Consider the following 16,566-nt stretch of genomic DNA (forward strand, 5'->3'; position numbering starts at 1 on the left):
CAAGTGTGTAATGTCAGTTGAACGCTGAAAAATTCATAGCTGGAAACCAGACCAGATCACATGTATGTTAGTATTGTTCGAGATAGGTGTTAGACTTGCAAGGATACATTTAGTGTTTAGACACTTATTTCTTTTTCCTGGATAATAAATCCTTAGTTTACTATAGAATTAGCTATCAATATTGTCCTTAGTGTGAGATCTTGGGTACATATTGTTCTGGGGTAAGTGACTGATCTCCAGGGTCTGGGAGCAGTTTTGTGATATTTGGTTCAAGTGACCATTTATCACTAAGTCCATTGCCCATTACTACATTCTGGGGGGTGGGGGAGAAGGAATGTCTGTTCTAGAAATGCCTCATCCACCACCTCTTCTTGGTCTATATGGTGATCTATAGTATATGGTGGTCTATAGTAGACCCTTACCATCACATCACCCCTATTTATTTTTTTTTACCCATTATCTTTACCCAGAGATTTTCAGCTGGTTTGCTTCTCACTCCTCCCGGACCTTGGAACAAGTGCATATATTCTTGATATATAATGCAACACCTCCTCCCTCTTTATTCTGGCTGTCTTTCCTGAACAATACCAATATTACTGTCATCAGACTTATCCCACCAAGGGCTACGATGCCAGTTATGTATGAATAATTCCAATTCTTCCTATTCATTCCCTTTACTCCTTTCATTTTTCCATAGCCATCTAAGATGTTGATCAGATTCCCCAACCGATTTCCCTCTTGTTGCATCTATGATCCTATTCTAATTTTTCATATTTGTCCCCACCACTCCCAGTAACTAACCCTCTGTTAAGGTCACCTTTTATTATGCTTACCTGCAGGCTTTTGTCACCTGCATCCTTTGAACCTGGTTTTGTGTGTCTTTTATGTATCAAGCATGCTGCTGGTACTCCGGAGGTATCAGATTATAATTTTTTAGGAAGATGCCTACGTAGCCATCAACCTGCATTTGAAGAAATCTGTGCATCTAGTTCTCCTCCACTTACTCCTCATGTGTAGCCAGACCAAGAGAGTGGGGCTTTGCACTTTGTTTTGGTGTGATTATAGTATATTTCAGTACAACTGGTTTTTTGTCCTTAGATTCTGTAATAGCAAAGCCCAGTGAAGGGTAGATTGCCACCTTGCTGAAACTGCCTTAGGAAGAGAAGGTGATTTTTTTCAGTATTAGTAGCACTCTGAAGGACCATAGTATATTTCATTTTTAACCCCTCTTTTTCCATAGCAGTCTTTGGTCAGAGTCAAGAGATTAAGCTAATGATTTTTACTTCTGGGATTTGCTAACCATTACATGCCTGGAGTGCCAGATTCCTTCTGAGCTGTCACTAGAGAAATACATTCTAACTGCATCCACCTGTTTATCCTCCGACTGCCAGTAGAGTTATTGGTTGTCAGTGTGGCATCTTTTGCCAGTATTAAATCCATTTTTGGGGGGTGGGGTGCGGAGAAGATGGCAGAAAAGAATTAAACATTTGTAGCCTCAGAATCATGAGTTATGAATTTTCATGAACAGCAGAACTGGAGCATACTCTACAATGGCTCTGTTGCATATATTTCCTGCTCAGTGGTTTAGTGGACCTGTTTATACCTGCATATACTTATTTTACATGGTGCTTTTTAACTGTAAAGCAGAATATCACGGCTGAACATATTTAGTGTAACATTAACTGGCTAAAACTGTTTATTTTGCTAACATAATGGTTTTCTGTGTCTCTAGTTCATCCTAATATATTTCAGCGTGTAGCTCACTGCAAAAACCCTCTTTCACATGTAGAGGGATTTTTGTTTTCATTCTGTTTTCCCAGAGAACAGCTTTAACAGGAAGAAGAATAAAACAAAATTAACAGTTGATCAAGGGTACTTAGGGCTGCCACCCTTTGCATTAATTAATTGATTTGATGTGAGCACAATGCTTTTCTTGATACATTGTAATGGAATAACCCTGGCTAAAAATAAAACTTGATCTAAGGTATATCAGACTGCCACCATTTTCATTATTGAGAGGGAAGGTGGGTGAGGTAATATTTTTTTTTTTCTGGATCAGCTTATGTTGGGGTGAGAAACAGGCTTTCAAGCTTATACAGGACTCTTCTTCAGTTTTTCCCAGATTTAAAGAAGAGCTCTATGTAAGCTCGAACACTTGTCTCTCACCAACAGAAGGAAGGATGTCCAATAAAACACCTCACCCACCTTGTCTCTCTAATATCTTAGGACCAATGTGGCTACAGCACTGTGCTGCATATGCCATTTACCTTAGCATTTTAATTTGATGTGAACTATGTGATGTCTTAGCCTTTGTTTGGGGTTTTTTTTCTTACAAAAAATCCTGCTATGCCCCTCAAAATGTTTCTTGGTTAGTTGTTCATTGCCTCTGGTACCCCATTTCAGGTGAAAACAGTTTATCAGAAGCATGCTTTGCAATAGCGAGTAAAAACTGTGTGTGACAAATAGTAGGTCTTCATACTCAGTAATTTATGTGGTTATAAAGAAAATTCATTTCTAGGACAGTACATTTCTATGAGCATGTTCAACACAAGATAAAGTTATGTGGCAAAGAGTGGAATGGTCTCTTTCTGGCGTTAAATTATCAATGGGATAATAAAAAAATCCCAAAGGGAGTTCCTCATTCATCATTACACAGTAATTCTGGCAATAGTTGGAAGTCATCTCATCAGTTCTGCAATACTGGATCCAAAATCCAGCATAAGATCTTGGAATGGACATCTGCTTCACTCGCGTGGGAATGAAACTGAAAAATCTTTCAAACTTCACTGAGCAACCGCCATAACTTTTCCTTCCCAGGGGGCATCCTCTGACACAATTGTGCAGTATGTGTCATATGTAAAGGTTATATTAACAGAACTATGGGTTTTGAGACCCAATGGACCAGATTTTGCAATAGGATAACGTGCTGGGGTGTTCTGAGATTTGCAAATTAAATTAGTAATATCTTAATCATCTTATCCTTGACTTATTACTTTAGAATTCTGAGTGGTTCTAGTGATAGTAAGATTTGCAAACTTATGAAAAACAGGCCTTTTGTGAATAATATTTTACTATTGTCAGCCTATTTGCTAGCTTTCTATAACTACAATAGGTAGTATCTATAGATATTATTCAAAAAAAGCAGACTTTAACAAACTCTAAGAACTCGTAGGTAAGGTCCTCTGGGGAGAAAAGGGGAAAAGGAGTTCAGGAGGGCAGGCAATTTTTTAGAGATGATATTTAAGGCACAACATCGAACTATCCCAACGCGAAGGAAAGATTGGAAAAAATAGTAAGAGTCCAATATCGCTGCATCAGAAGTTTTTTTAGTTACGTGAAAGTCAAAAAGGAATCCTATAACAAGTGGAAACACGGACAAATTACTAAGGACAAGTACCAACAAATAACAGATGCTTGTAGGCACAAAATCAGAAAGACTATGGCACAAAATGAGTTACTTCTAGCAAGGGACATAAAAGGCAATGAGAGCTAATAATGGATGACCTCAAGGATGCTAAAATGTGTAATGCCTATTTCTGCTATCTCACATGTGATGTTAAAGTTGCACAAGACATTTGAAAATTGTTTGCAGTGTTGCTGTAGCCATTTTAGTCCCATATGGGTACCTCACCCATCTTGTGCAACTTTGTAATTTGTGGAATTTCTCTCAGTTGTAAAATATCATATGAAAGCCATTTGGTAATTTTTAACCTATTACCAATTAAACAGTATGTAATATTCAGTTTATATTTTTGTTAAAATTATTTTCTTATTATTTGTATTGCAGTAGTGCCTCGAAGGTCTCAGTCAAGATTGGGGCCCTATTATGTTAGGCACTATATGTACCCGTAGCAAGAAACAAACCCTGCCTTGACGAGTTTGCAATCCAAATAGACAAGATAAAGTGAGAGGGAGCAGAGACACAGAGTGACGAAGTGACTTGTCCAAGTCAGTGGACAGTACCCTGGAGGTCAGTGGCAGAGCCAAGAATAGAAGCCAAGTCCCCTGAAGAATAGAAGCCAAGTCTACTAAACTGCGTTGCCTCCCCATAGCCCAGTTTACTATAGGATGACTATATAGATTCAGAAATGCTATAACAAAGAAAGGCATGGGTTACAAAAATTTGGGCAAGTCCATTTCCATGGAATAATAATGCTGTACCCACACATTTACATTCTGTGGCTCTATTTGTAGCGAAGAAGCTTCTTCCTCTGATTCTTCTTTTCTTTCACTCTCTAAGCTCTGTATTCACTGTTTGTTTTCTCAGAACAAAGCTTACATGCTTTAGGAGGCAACATGTGCCTCCTGCTATGGCTCTGGCACCCTACTAGTGCTGTTCTTTATACTTTCTTTTTTTCACATTACGGCATGACCATATTTAAGGCTGAAGATATCTTAGCATTATAAACACAATTTTCAAAATGCATACACACACACACACACACACACACACACACACACACACACACACACACACACACACACACACACACACACACACACACACACACACACACACACACAGCAACTTCCCCAAAAACAAAGAGAAAAAATTCCCCTGTATTAACTTTTGAAACTTTTTCTTAACTTTGCAAATGTATTTGCATATGTTACTGCGGAAAGGATTCTCACAGTGTTTTGGGGAGTTGCGGGAGGAATGACAATGTGATACAGGAAAGAGCTTGCGGTGAGGTGTGTGTGCCCCACAGTAAGAGAAGTAAGGAGAAAGTTGACTAGTCATTCCTTGGTGCAAAACCACACCAAGGACAAATACACACTGGGAATTATAAAGATCATATAAACCCACCAAAAGAGGATGCAGTAGAAAGGCCAATGAGGGGAAGAGGAAATTCTCTTTATTTTTCTTCTTCTTCCCCCCACACTGCTCTACTACTTCTCTAGATTATTCTTCCATCCAGAAAAAAACAAGAGACCAGGAAAGAGCAGTGAGGCCACGCTGAGGGAATCGATAGAGGGAAATAATTCATGGCACATGTCTGCAACATGGATGCTAGAAAAACCATGTTGTTTGCTCCCTGTGACGGGGCGTACCTACCCCACACTAGCCCCAAGAGGCTTAACTCTGCTTTGCAGCCTGAGGAAGCCTTGCCCTTCCAACCGCGCTGTGCATGGTCAGCCTGGAGGCAGCACATAAAAGGTAGCATAGGCACCAACTTCCCCTTTTTTCTCTGGGTGCTCGACCCATGCCTCTGCCTCCGGTCCCACCCCCACTTCATCCCTTCCATGAGGCCCCACTCCTGCCTGGCCTCTTCCCCATAGTCTCCACCCGAATTCTGCCCCCTCCCTGCCCCCATTCCAACTCCTTTCCCAAATCTCCGCCCTGGCTCCGTTTCCTCCCCTGAGCACGCCATGTTCCTGCTCCTTCTCCTCCCTCCCAGAGCATGCTAATGCCACCAAACAGCTGTTTGGTGGCAGCTGGGCGGGAAGCACTGGGAGGTAGGCAGAGGAGCAGTGACGCGGTGCACTCGGGGCGGGAGGAAGGAGGGGAGTGGTGGGGCAGGGAGCTTGGCTGCTGGTAGGTGCAGAGCACCCACTAATTTTTCCCCATGGGTGCTCCAGCCCTGGAGCACCCACAGAGTTGGCGCCTATGAAAGGTAGCAGCCCAGCTCAGACTGGGCAGGCTGCTGGTGGGGAAGGATACAGGCTGTGAGCTCTCTCCAGGGAGTTGCTACAGGCCCTGACGGCGGGACTACAGATCACACTGTGCCAGACAAGCCCCGAAAAGAGGCTGTGTCGATGGGAGTCTGGCCATTTGAGAACCCCAGAGGAAGTGGGGGGCTTAGACGAGGGGCAAAGGGAAAGAAGCAGCCCAGGGGACTTAAACTTTTCGATGAGTGAGTGAACCGGGGAACCAGTCAGCGTGTTGCAGGAGGATCCCTGCTGACTTGGTGGTGAGCACCCCTACCACTAACAGGGTCCTAAGCTGGGACTCAGAGGAACAGGGAGGGCCCATGTCCCCTTACCTGGGGTACCACATCCCCCTGAGTGGCACCCCACTTCCCCAAAGGGCCACCAGGCCATGCAATCCCACAGAGGTGGGCTACTATGCTGACTGGCTGTTGGGCCACACTGCCCTGCATAGAAGGGCCATTTACTGACTCGGCCCATGCTGCCTCATGTAGAAGGACTGCCTTATTGATGCCAGCCAGTAGGCCAAACTACGATGGCCACAGTAAAGGTCATTAGTATAAGAACTAACTGGCTGTGGTGCAGCCAGTCCCCTTCTTTTGGACCACATGTGACCTGACACCCCATGGTGAGGTGTACCTACCCTGCAACTCTCCCCAATATATTTGAAAACACAAACTTATTAAAAGCTATTTCAAGTAAGTTTGTGTGTGCGTGTGAAAATTTTGTAAAGAAAGTGATTTTTTTTTTATTTTTATATTTTTTTTCAGGAGGGGATTTTAGCTGGACAAATCTGAAATATACTTTTGACTTGAATTTTTTTTCATACTTTGGGAATTTTAAATGAATGCTAGTTTGCAGGTTCCTAGTGCACATTTAGATGTACTTCTGCTGTCTTTTCTTTCTTAGCTGGTGGCATTGTATATTTGTCATTTAGGGCCTTTTAAGTTCTAGGCTTACTGCATAGTCTCTGGGTTTCCTAATACATTCTACCTGGTCCTCTTGCATAGCTCTACTGGCATACTAGTCATGGTTTAAAGCAGTGATCCCCAAACTGTGGGTGCTGCCTGCTCTAGGGGGGCATAGAGAAATGTTTGGTGGGTGCAGCAGGGCCTGGGCAAGCCTCTACAGGGGGCAGGAAGGGAGTACCACCCAGCCCCACTCTGTTTCCAGCCTCTGTGCCCAGTTGTCTCCCCACTTCCAGCCCCAGACCCGCCCCCATCTGTAGCCCCAGCCCCCTTACCCCAAGCTTCACCCTCCCCTCTCCCCACCACCTGGAGCCACAGCCCCACTCCTGGCCCCTGAAGGAGGGTATGGACTGGGGTAACGGGACGGGCAACATGAAAAGTTGTCTGGTGCCATTCCCATATTTTTTTTTTTATTCTTTATATTCCTGTAGCCCTTAGTCATGGACCAGGGCCCCATTGTGCTAGGCACAGAATGAAAAGGTGGCACCTGCACCAAAGTGCTTTCAGTTTGAGTATAAGATGAGATCACAGATGGATACAGACACTCATGGGGGACTACAAGGAAACAGTGAGACAATATTGGTTGTCATGATGGGTAGTGGTGTCAGCACACCAAAAGCCTAACCATTGTCATTTGTGACTGAGCTTTGATTCATGGCTCAAGAACTGCACTATCCATAGGCTCAGTAATGTCTCAAGAGCTGAATAAAGTAACAGTGGAAAACCCCAAATACAAATGACTCTCAACGAGAATCCAGGATGCAATAAATAACACAACAATATCTTGCAGCATAAGTATGGTCTCTGCTGTATGCGGTCTATTCATGTAGTTGAAATGCACTGTGACAGCACATTGATATCACTAAGGTTAATGACGGACTAATTAACAACAGAGAACACATTTGCCAGCAAATCAACTGTAGTAACTGTTACAGGAAAGCCTTTGAAAAGCATGGTTTAGTTGGGCACAAAACTATTACCTGAGATGGTGTCTTCCCAATAGCTTGACAAGCAGCCCTAGAAAAGCATTTCACCTTATGTGCACTTTGAAAACACATCTAGATGAAGCTGTAGTATTTATTAGTGTGGGGAGGAACGGAGGGTATCAAGTATATGTTGTTAATGTGATTCAAGGACGATTTGGCCATCATCATTGCACGTGGGATGATCCCTACTACCAGATAGCCAATTCAGACAACCATGAGAAATAACAAATGTATTATCTGAGCATACCTGACATTGTAGGCATTTGATATCAATCCCAGATTTAGATGTGAATTTTGCAAATGGCCCCTGTGTTTGTAAATAGCTGAACCAAGACCTTGGATCCTAACACCCACAAGCTTAGGGATCTTCAAAGTCCACATCTAAATTTTGCAACTTGAACCTATCTCTGATCATTATATGAGTTAACTGTTTCTGTTAAGTTTATCTCACTTTTGTACAGTGTTGCAATATTGTACCAAACTGTTCAATAGACAAAACCAGCCAGGAGAGCATGTCATTCTTCCACTTTGGAATCATACACCACATACTTTAACACTTCCATTGTTTCTCTTTGTAACAGTCAATTTAGTTCTGATGCTTGCTACAAAATAATAATTGGTATCCAATCACAAACTTCAGAGGCTATTTCAAAGTCATCTTCACTACCTTGCGTACCTATCTTAATAATACATGAAAGCACAGACAGAACTGCACCGCTGTGAAGTCACATTTTATTATGATGGCTGTTTGTGCAATTCCATGCTGATGAAGTTGGAACTGTTGAATATTGTATCATGTTGAAAAGCACCAAGGGTAGCATTTGCGTCCCTGGATTTCAAGTAAAGAAATGAAATATTTTCCTGGGCCATCTCCTGGGTTTTGATGTTTGATTAGTGTCTGTTTGAAAAACGCAAACTTGAATGGCAATTTAGCCTGGTGTCTATTTAAAATTTTGTATGATACAAAAAATTTTGCCTATGCAATAAATGTGTAAATCAGTGTACAGTTGATGACAAATAAAAAATATATATCTGTAGTGCTTAGCTACTATGACATTTAAAATTTTAAAGGGTTAGCTGTTTCCTGTACATGAACAGATTAAACAAGATGTGACTAATGCTTAACTTTTCCTGGCCCTAAGCTGATAGAGATCCTACAAATGAAAATGCATGCTCTGAATTAAGGGCAATGGACACTAACTTATTAGACCTGGGTGGGAAACAGTTTGACTATCATGCAAAATTTTCTGAGATAATGAACAATTTTCCTGTCCTAAAATGGGACAAAAGTTGAAGTTTTGAAAACTGAAAATCCAATAAATAAATAGATTGGGACATTCTAAACATCTTGTTTTGATAATTTCGAAATGTTTTGTTCCAGTTTTGACAATAATTTTACTTTAATTCACTCAGATTTCTAAACAAAATTATTTTGAACAAGAAAGCCAGATTATTTCATTTTGAAAATGTCTAAATGAAACATTTAAACCATTTTGAAATGTGTCTACATATTTTCAAGTAAAAAAAATTGTTGAAACTGTCCCTTTTCCAGTGACAAATTTCAGTTTTGACAAACTGACATTTTTTTAAGGAAAAATGTTGGGTCAAAAAAATCCTGTTATAATTTATAACATTTTAAAACTTATTTAATAATTTTCAGTTCCTGCAACCAAACTTAAAAAAAAAAAATCACTACTTTTTCAAACATTGGCTATTGTGGAGTAAATAGATATAGCACAGAGGCTTAAACCCAGAAAACTATACTCAATATAAGTATTGGTGTTTCCTCATGTGGGTCAACAAACATGTGGACAACGGGGATCCAGTGGACATAGTGTACTTAGATTTCTAGAAAGCCTTTGACAAGGTCCCTCACCAAAGGCTCTTATGTAAATTAAATTGTCATGGGATAAAAGGGAAGATCCTTTCATGGACTGAAAGCTGGTTAAAAGACAGGGAACAAAGGGTAGGAATAAAATGGTAAATTTTCAGAATGGAGAGGGGTAACTAGTGGTGCTCCCTAAGGGTGAGTCCTAGGACCAATCCTATTCAACTTATTCATAAATGACCTCAAGAAAGGGGTAAACAGTGAGGTGGCAAAGTTTGCAGATGATACTAAACTGCTCAAGATAGTTAAGACCAAAGCAGACTGTGAAGAACTTCAAAAAGATCTCACAAAACTCAGTGATTGGGCAACAAAATGGCAGATGAAATTTAATGTGGATGAATGTAAAGTAATGCACATTGGAAAAAATAACCCCAACTTTACATACAATATGATGGGGCTAATTTAGCTACAACTAATCAGGAGAAAGATCTTGAGTCATCATGGATAGTTCTCTGAAGACATCCACGCAGTGTGCAGCGGCAGTCAAAAAAGCAAACACGATGTTAGGAATCATTAAAAAAGGGATAGTCTCTCTCTTATTCTCTATCTTATTGCCCTTATATAAATCCATGGTACGCCCATTGAATACTGCGTACAGATGTGGTACCCTCATCTCAAAAGAGATATACTGGCTACCTAACTAAAATGATTAGGGGTTTGGAACGGGTCCCATATGAGGAGACATTACAGAGGCTAGGACTTTTTAGCTTGGAAAAGAGGAGACTAATGGGGGGATATGATAGAGGTATATAAAATCATGAATGGTGTGGAGAAAGTGAATAAGGAAAAGTTATTTACTTGTTTCCATAATATAAGAACTAGGGACCACCAAATGAAATTAATGGGTAGCACATTTAAAACAAATAAAAGGAAGTTCTTCTTCACTCAGCACACAGTCAACCTGTGGAACTCCTTGCCTGAGGAGGTTGTGAAGGTTAGGACTATAACAGGGTTTAAAAGAAAACTGGATAAATTCATGGAGGTTAACGAATGGTGTCCTTACCCTCTGTTTGTCAGAGGGTGGAGATGGATGGCAGGAGAGAGATCTCTAGATCATTACCTATTAGGTTCACTCCCTGTGGGGCACCTGGCATTGGCCACTGTTGGTAGACAGGATACAGGGCTGGATGGACCTTTGGTCTGACCCAGTATGGCCTTTCTTATGTTCTTATAGTGATTGGACAGCTAACATAGTGAAAGCCAGTTAAAATGAGATAGGGTCTGAGACTAAAATAGGAAAAAAAACATTAAAAATTACTTAGAAAATTTAGATGTCTTCAAGTCACCAGAGTCTGATGAAATACATCCTAGTATACTCAAGGGGCTGACTGAGATGATATCTGAGTCATTAGTGATTATCTTCTAAAAGTTATGGAAGACGGGAGAGATTTCAGATGACTAGAAAATGACATGTATAGTGCCCATCTATAAAAAGGGAAACAACCTGGGGAATTACAGACCAGTCAGCTTAACTTCAGTACCCGGAAAGATAATAGAGCAAATAATTAAGCAATAAATTTGCAAACACCTAGAAGATAATAAGGAGATAAGTAACAGTCAGCAGGGATTTGTCAAGAACAAATCATGTCAAACCAATCTAATAGCTTTCTTTGACTGGGTAAGAAGGCTTGTGGATAGTGGGAAGTGGTAGATGTGGTATATCTTGACTTTAGTAAGGCTTTTGATACGGTCTTGCATGACCTTCTCATAAACAAACTAGGGAAATACAACCCAGATGGACCTGCTATAAGGTGGGTGCATAAGTGGTTGAAAAATCATTCCCAGAGAGTAGTTATCAGTGGGTCAGTCAATCGGGATCAGTTCTGGATCTGGTTCTGTTCAATATTTTCATCAGTGATTTAGATAATGGCATAGAGCATACACTTATAAAGTTTGTGGATGATACCAAGTTGGGAGAGGTTGCAAGTGCTTTGGGGGAAAGGATCAAAGTTCAAAATTATCTGGAGAAATGGTTTGAAGTAAATAGGATGAAATTCAATCAGGACAAATGCAAAGTACTCCACTTAGGAAGGAACAATCAGTTGGACACATACAAAATGGGAAATGATTGCCTCAGAAGGAGTAATGCAGAAATAGATCTGGGGGTCATAGTGGATCACAAGTTAAATATGAGTCAACAGCGTAACACTTTTGCAAAAAAAAACCCCCATCATTCTGTGATGTAGTACCAGGAGTATTGTAAGCAAGACACGAGAAGTAATTCTTCTGCTCTACTGCACACTGATTAGGCCTCAACTGGAGTATTGTATCCACTTCTGCGTGCCACATTTTGGGAAAGATGTGGGCAAACTGGAGGAAGTCCAGAGAAGAGCCACAAAAATTATTAAGGTCTCAAAAACATGACCTATGAGGGAAGATTGAAAAAAAAAAGAGTTTGTTTAGTCTGTAGAATAAAAGACTAAAGGGAGTGTAGTGGGGTGATCACCTGCTCCTGCCTGGAAGGGCTTAAAACAGACCCTAGGAGAGGGCTAGGGCAGGGGAAAGCTGGGCTGATTGGGAGGCAGCCTCAGCTGTGGCCATGCCCCAAACAGACCCAGCTGGCCCTATAAAAGCCAGTGATGCCAGAAGCAGAGGAGATCTTTCTAGCCTATTGAGAGAGAGGCACCTGGCTGCTGGGAGCATACCAAGGTACCTTAGGGGGAGCAAAGCTAGGAGAAGGCCAGAGGAGCTGGGGAGCTCCTGCCTGGAACCACCCACCCCCCCTGACTGCAGACCTAGTGGATGGCTAAATAGGTACTGGGGTTGCAGAGGGCAGCCCAAGGGGTAGGCAGAGGCAGCAGGTCCAACCCCCCTCTGCCTATGATGAGTGGTGCTTATGCTGCAGTTGGCCCCAGGGAATGGGGGTTAGGTGATGACTGGCAGTGGCCATAGACTGAGGCAAGGTGGGGGTAGAGGGTTGGGGGTTCCCTGGGGAGGGGAGACCCAGATCTGTTTGGGGTACTGCAGGTGGCAGCACCCTGGCGTGAAAGGGGGCACTGGGGTCCAGGAGGGACTCTGGGCCCAGCAGCAAGCGGGACACTAGCCTACGGAGGGCGCTCTGGAGGCTGGAACGCTAATTCCCTGGATGACCAGTAGGAGGTGCTTCAGGGGTGAGTCTCATCCCGTTACAGGGAGACATAACAGTTTTCAAGTACGTAAGAGGTTGAGGGGGGAGAAAAATTGTTGTCTTTAACCTCTGAGGATAGGATAAGAAGCAATGGGTTTAAATTGCAGCAAGGGAGGTTTAGGATTAACATTAGGAAAAACCTCTTAATGGTCAAGGTGGTTAAGCACTGGAATAAATTGCCTACAGAGGCTATGGAATCTCTATCATTGAAGATTTTTCAAGCACAGGTTAAACACCTGTCACGGATAGTCTAGTTAATACTTAGTCCTTCTTTGAGTGCAGGGGACTGGACTAGATGACCTCTTGATATCCATTCCGGTCCTATGGTTCTGTGATAGAGAGGCAATGATCCCAGCATATATGCTGCCTCCTCCATCTTAGCAGAGCAGAATCCAACTGGTGAAGGATTTCCGCTGAATTTTCTAAGCGTGAGAAAAGGGGCCAGCTGAAAGAAAGCTGGCTAAGGTAATAGAGTTGGCCTAAATTACAACCTCAGCTCCAAGCAGGAGACCTGGAGAGGGGAACTCCTGTCTTAAGGAGGTAAACCAGAACTGCTTGAAGTATAACAGATGGTGTTACCTGCACAAACTCCAGAAGGAGGGCTGCGGGGAGGCAGTCAACTGGGATGGGGAGAGACAGAGACTGGCTTACTGAAATTCAATCCAACTGCACCCAGAGAGGCTGAGAGTAGCACTGAAGAAGCTCTACAGTAGCCTGCTGGGAAGAAGCCTGACAAGGAAACAGAACTCCAGAGGGGGAGTAGTGGATTCTGTGGCCTGCAGAGATGTTGACAAACGGAGGAAAAAATAGGAACAGTCTGGTGAAGTTGCAAGAGATTGTAAGAAGCTGTCCTTAGCCACCTAAAACAAGGTCCATGGGCTGAAACTAGAGGAGAAGGTGGGCTTGTGTTCCCCTACCACCCCCAGGAACAAGGGAAGTACAAGCCTGAGGACATAGAAGCAAAGACAGATTAATCCCAAATAGGGGCTGCAGGCCTAGTTCAAGAACACTAGACTTTGAATTTTCTGTTAGTACTTTTCCTGTGTATCCCAGAAGGGGGCTGAACTGAAAGGGGACTTGGCCAGAGGGCCTGGCCATGGAAGCTTCTTACAGCTCCAATACCTGAGTAACAGACAGCAGGTGGCGCTAGAGCAGAAAAATCCCTGCAGTGCTGCATCCTGCATGAGGGGGTGCTCTCTGGGTAAGTCTACACCGTGACAAGAGAAGGCAAAACTTGGCTGGGGGGGGGGTATTTTTGATGTAGGGAAGCATAAAAGGCTATGACCCTCAACTAGGGTGTGAAGGGATTTTTTCTGTATTACTGTAGCACCTAGTAGTCGTAGTGTAACAATCCAGGTCCAGACACTCCAAGGAGAGACAGACGGTGGGGGTTGGGGCCAAACCCACCATATTAAGCAAATTAATCAACTGGCTTTACAGTGTTACTGTGTATAAAAATGTCAAGTCAGGTCTCTCACAAAAGCTTGTAATGGCCTGAGCCTAATGGCCATTAGGTATACAGATTAGGGTTACGAATCCATGCATGTGCGGAAAACTGTATCTATAGTGCAACTATAGCATTGCTTCACAGCAATGTGGTGATGCAACCAGGCAGGGAGGGTGCATCCCAAGCCAGTTGTTTATAGGAAACTAGCTCCAAGCGGCTAGCAGCGTCCAGCTAAGACAAGACAGTGATTAACTTTAATGGTTCATGAGAAAACATTGAAACAACTTGAAACTGAAAAGAAAATTCCAATTTGGGGAAACCCCCCTGCTCTGTGTATCCATGAATTACCACAGTCTGAGGAAAAAACTATGGGGAGGGTGCAACCAGTATTTAAAAGGGAAGAGATATGAAGTGAAGGCTATCCAAAAACTGCCGTTGGCATGCAAGTTGGGTACTGCCCATGAAGGATTGCATCCCCTGTAAGACACAGGGCATGCTGGGAAACTGTTCAAAGGCAATAAGTAACTTGTATTAGAACAGGGAATTTAGCTAATATAGAAGTGTAAAGCCTGAGACTGGGTTTCATGTTTATTTACTGTGTAATTTGTATATTTGCTTTTCTTACCATTTCATCTTTGAATCTGATTTTTCTATTCAATAAACTGTATTAATTTTTATCTCAAGCAGCTCTGTGCTGTGCAAACTGTGTGAAGTGTGTACACCAAAGTGAACTGATGATCAAGGGCAGATTTCATGTCTTTGGAGGTGGTAAGCCAGAGGAGAACAGTCTGAGTGTCTGATAGTTAAGAACTCCAGGAGATGGATTTGGGGGACTTGGGACCAGAAGGGATTGCTGACATCACCCTGCAAGAAGCACTTAGGTTGGTGGAAGCCAATGTGGGACCTTATGCTTGTAGCCTGGATGCTGGTGTCAGAACCAGAACACTGAACCACAGCAGCATAACATTAAGACCACCAAAGTTACAAGGTAGGTGGTGACAGAGCCCCTTATTGGTTTGGGTGATCCCCAAAAGTTAGTTGTGTAGTCTTGACAAGCAGTGTACCCCAATATCTGCAAATGGAGAATCACACTCCAAACACTTGCATTAACAGATCCTAATGGATTCAAAAGTAAGGGAGCAAAGTACAAAGGTACAATCTATTTTCTTTTGTTTATTTTGGGTTAAGGGAAATAGAACAAAGGAAGGGGGAAATGAGTCAGGTCAAGTCCTTAGACACAATGGAGAGAAAGCAGCTTGGGAGATTGTTTGACCCCATTCTGCTAGGTGCTATACAAACATGGAAAAAATAATGGTCCCTGCTCCAAAGAGAAGAGCAAAATCTGGCTCCTTTTCCTAGTCAGACCACGCCACATGCTCGAGCTACTAGCAGGAGGCTAGAGAATGAATGGTGGAAATCCTTCCCTGCAAAAAGTCAGAGTCAACAAATGGATCTTGGCCAAAACCATGCAGCATAGTTGCATCAATTCCATAAAGTTACTCAGTTCAAAATTTCCAGAAAAGAAGCTTTATAAGAAGTGATGTCAGTTTCAACCCCAAAATATTTGAGTATTTATCAGAGATTTTAATCACTCTGGAAAAATGGCTAACTCATTTCTCCCACCAGGACATATGATCATTGAAAGGAAATGGAAAAGCATGGAAGCACCAGCTGTTTTTGAATTAATCAGAGTTGGCTTAGTAACATCCAAGATGAATCAAATATGGTTCTGTGTGGATGATAAAGGTTGATGAATTGGAACTGGTTTTGGAGTCCTCTAAGGATCTTTCATGACTTTTGTGTCTAGTTACAAATGTGTTTGCTACTCATTTGATATGGATCAGTTATTTGGCTGTTTGTCCAGCTAGAAGTTAAAGGTTAGAGTTGTGTGAATAATCAGTTTTTCAGTTTGGTGGACAAACTGAAAATTGGTGGGGAGGGAGGGAAATTGTTCTGCAGTGACTCGATACAAAATAAATATTTATATATAGACTTTTGGCAAAACCCAAATGCTTTGGTAGACCCACATCTGCATCTTTCAGTCAGATGTTGCCTGATCTATGGATTGTGTATTAATTAGACTGACTTAACAATTCCCAGTTAACACTGAAGTTTGTTAGGTTATTTTAACAAGATCTGGTCCAGTATAATTACTGTCTGGTTGGGAACCCCAATGTGCACAGTTACATACAGTTTTTTCTAAATATGAGTGTTGAATTTGTAATAGTTATTAACCTAATCAGCAAAGTTACAAACACTCCAGCCCAGTAAGGTATATAGTGATAACACAGAATGAGCATCCATATCCTCACACTGTCCCTTGCAGAAAAACCTGAAGTGTTAGTTGCCACCATCACAACCAGTGGTGGTCATCCTGGCATCTCCCAAAGCGCACAAGCCAGGATACAGCTTTTATAATGTGCTATACTGACTCAGTTATGTCTAATGCATATTCAGTAGGGGGTTTAGCCACTTTCCCTTATTTTAACTTCCACACCCCA

This window comes from Eretmochelys imbricata, chromosome 8, assembly GCF_965152235.1.
Source record: "Eretmochelys imbricata isolate rEreImb1 chromosome 8, rEreImb1.hap1, whole genome shotgun sequence".
In the NCBI taxonomy this organism is placed as follows: Eukaryota; Metazoa; Chordata; order Testudines; family Cheloniidae; genus Eretmochelys; species Eretmochelys imbricata.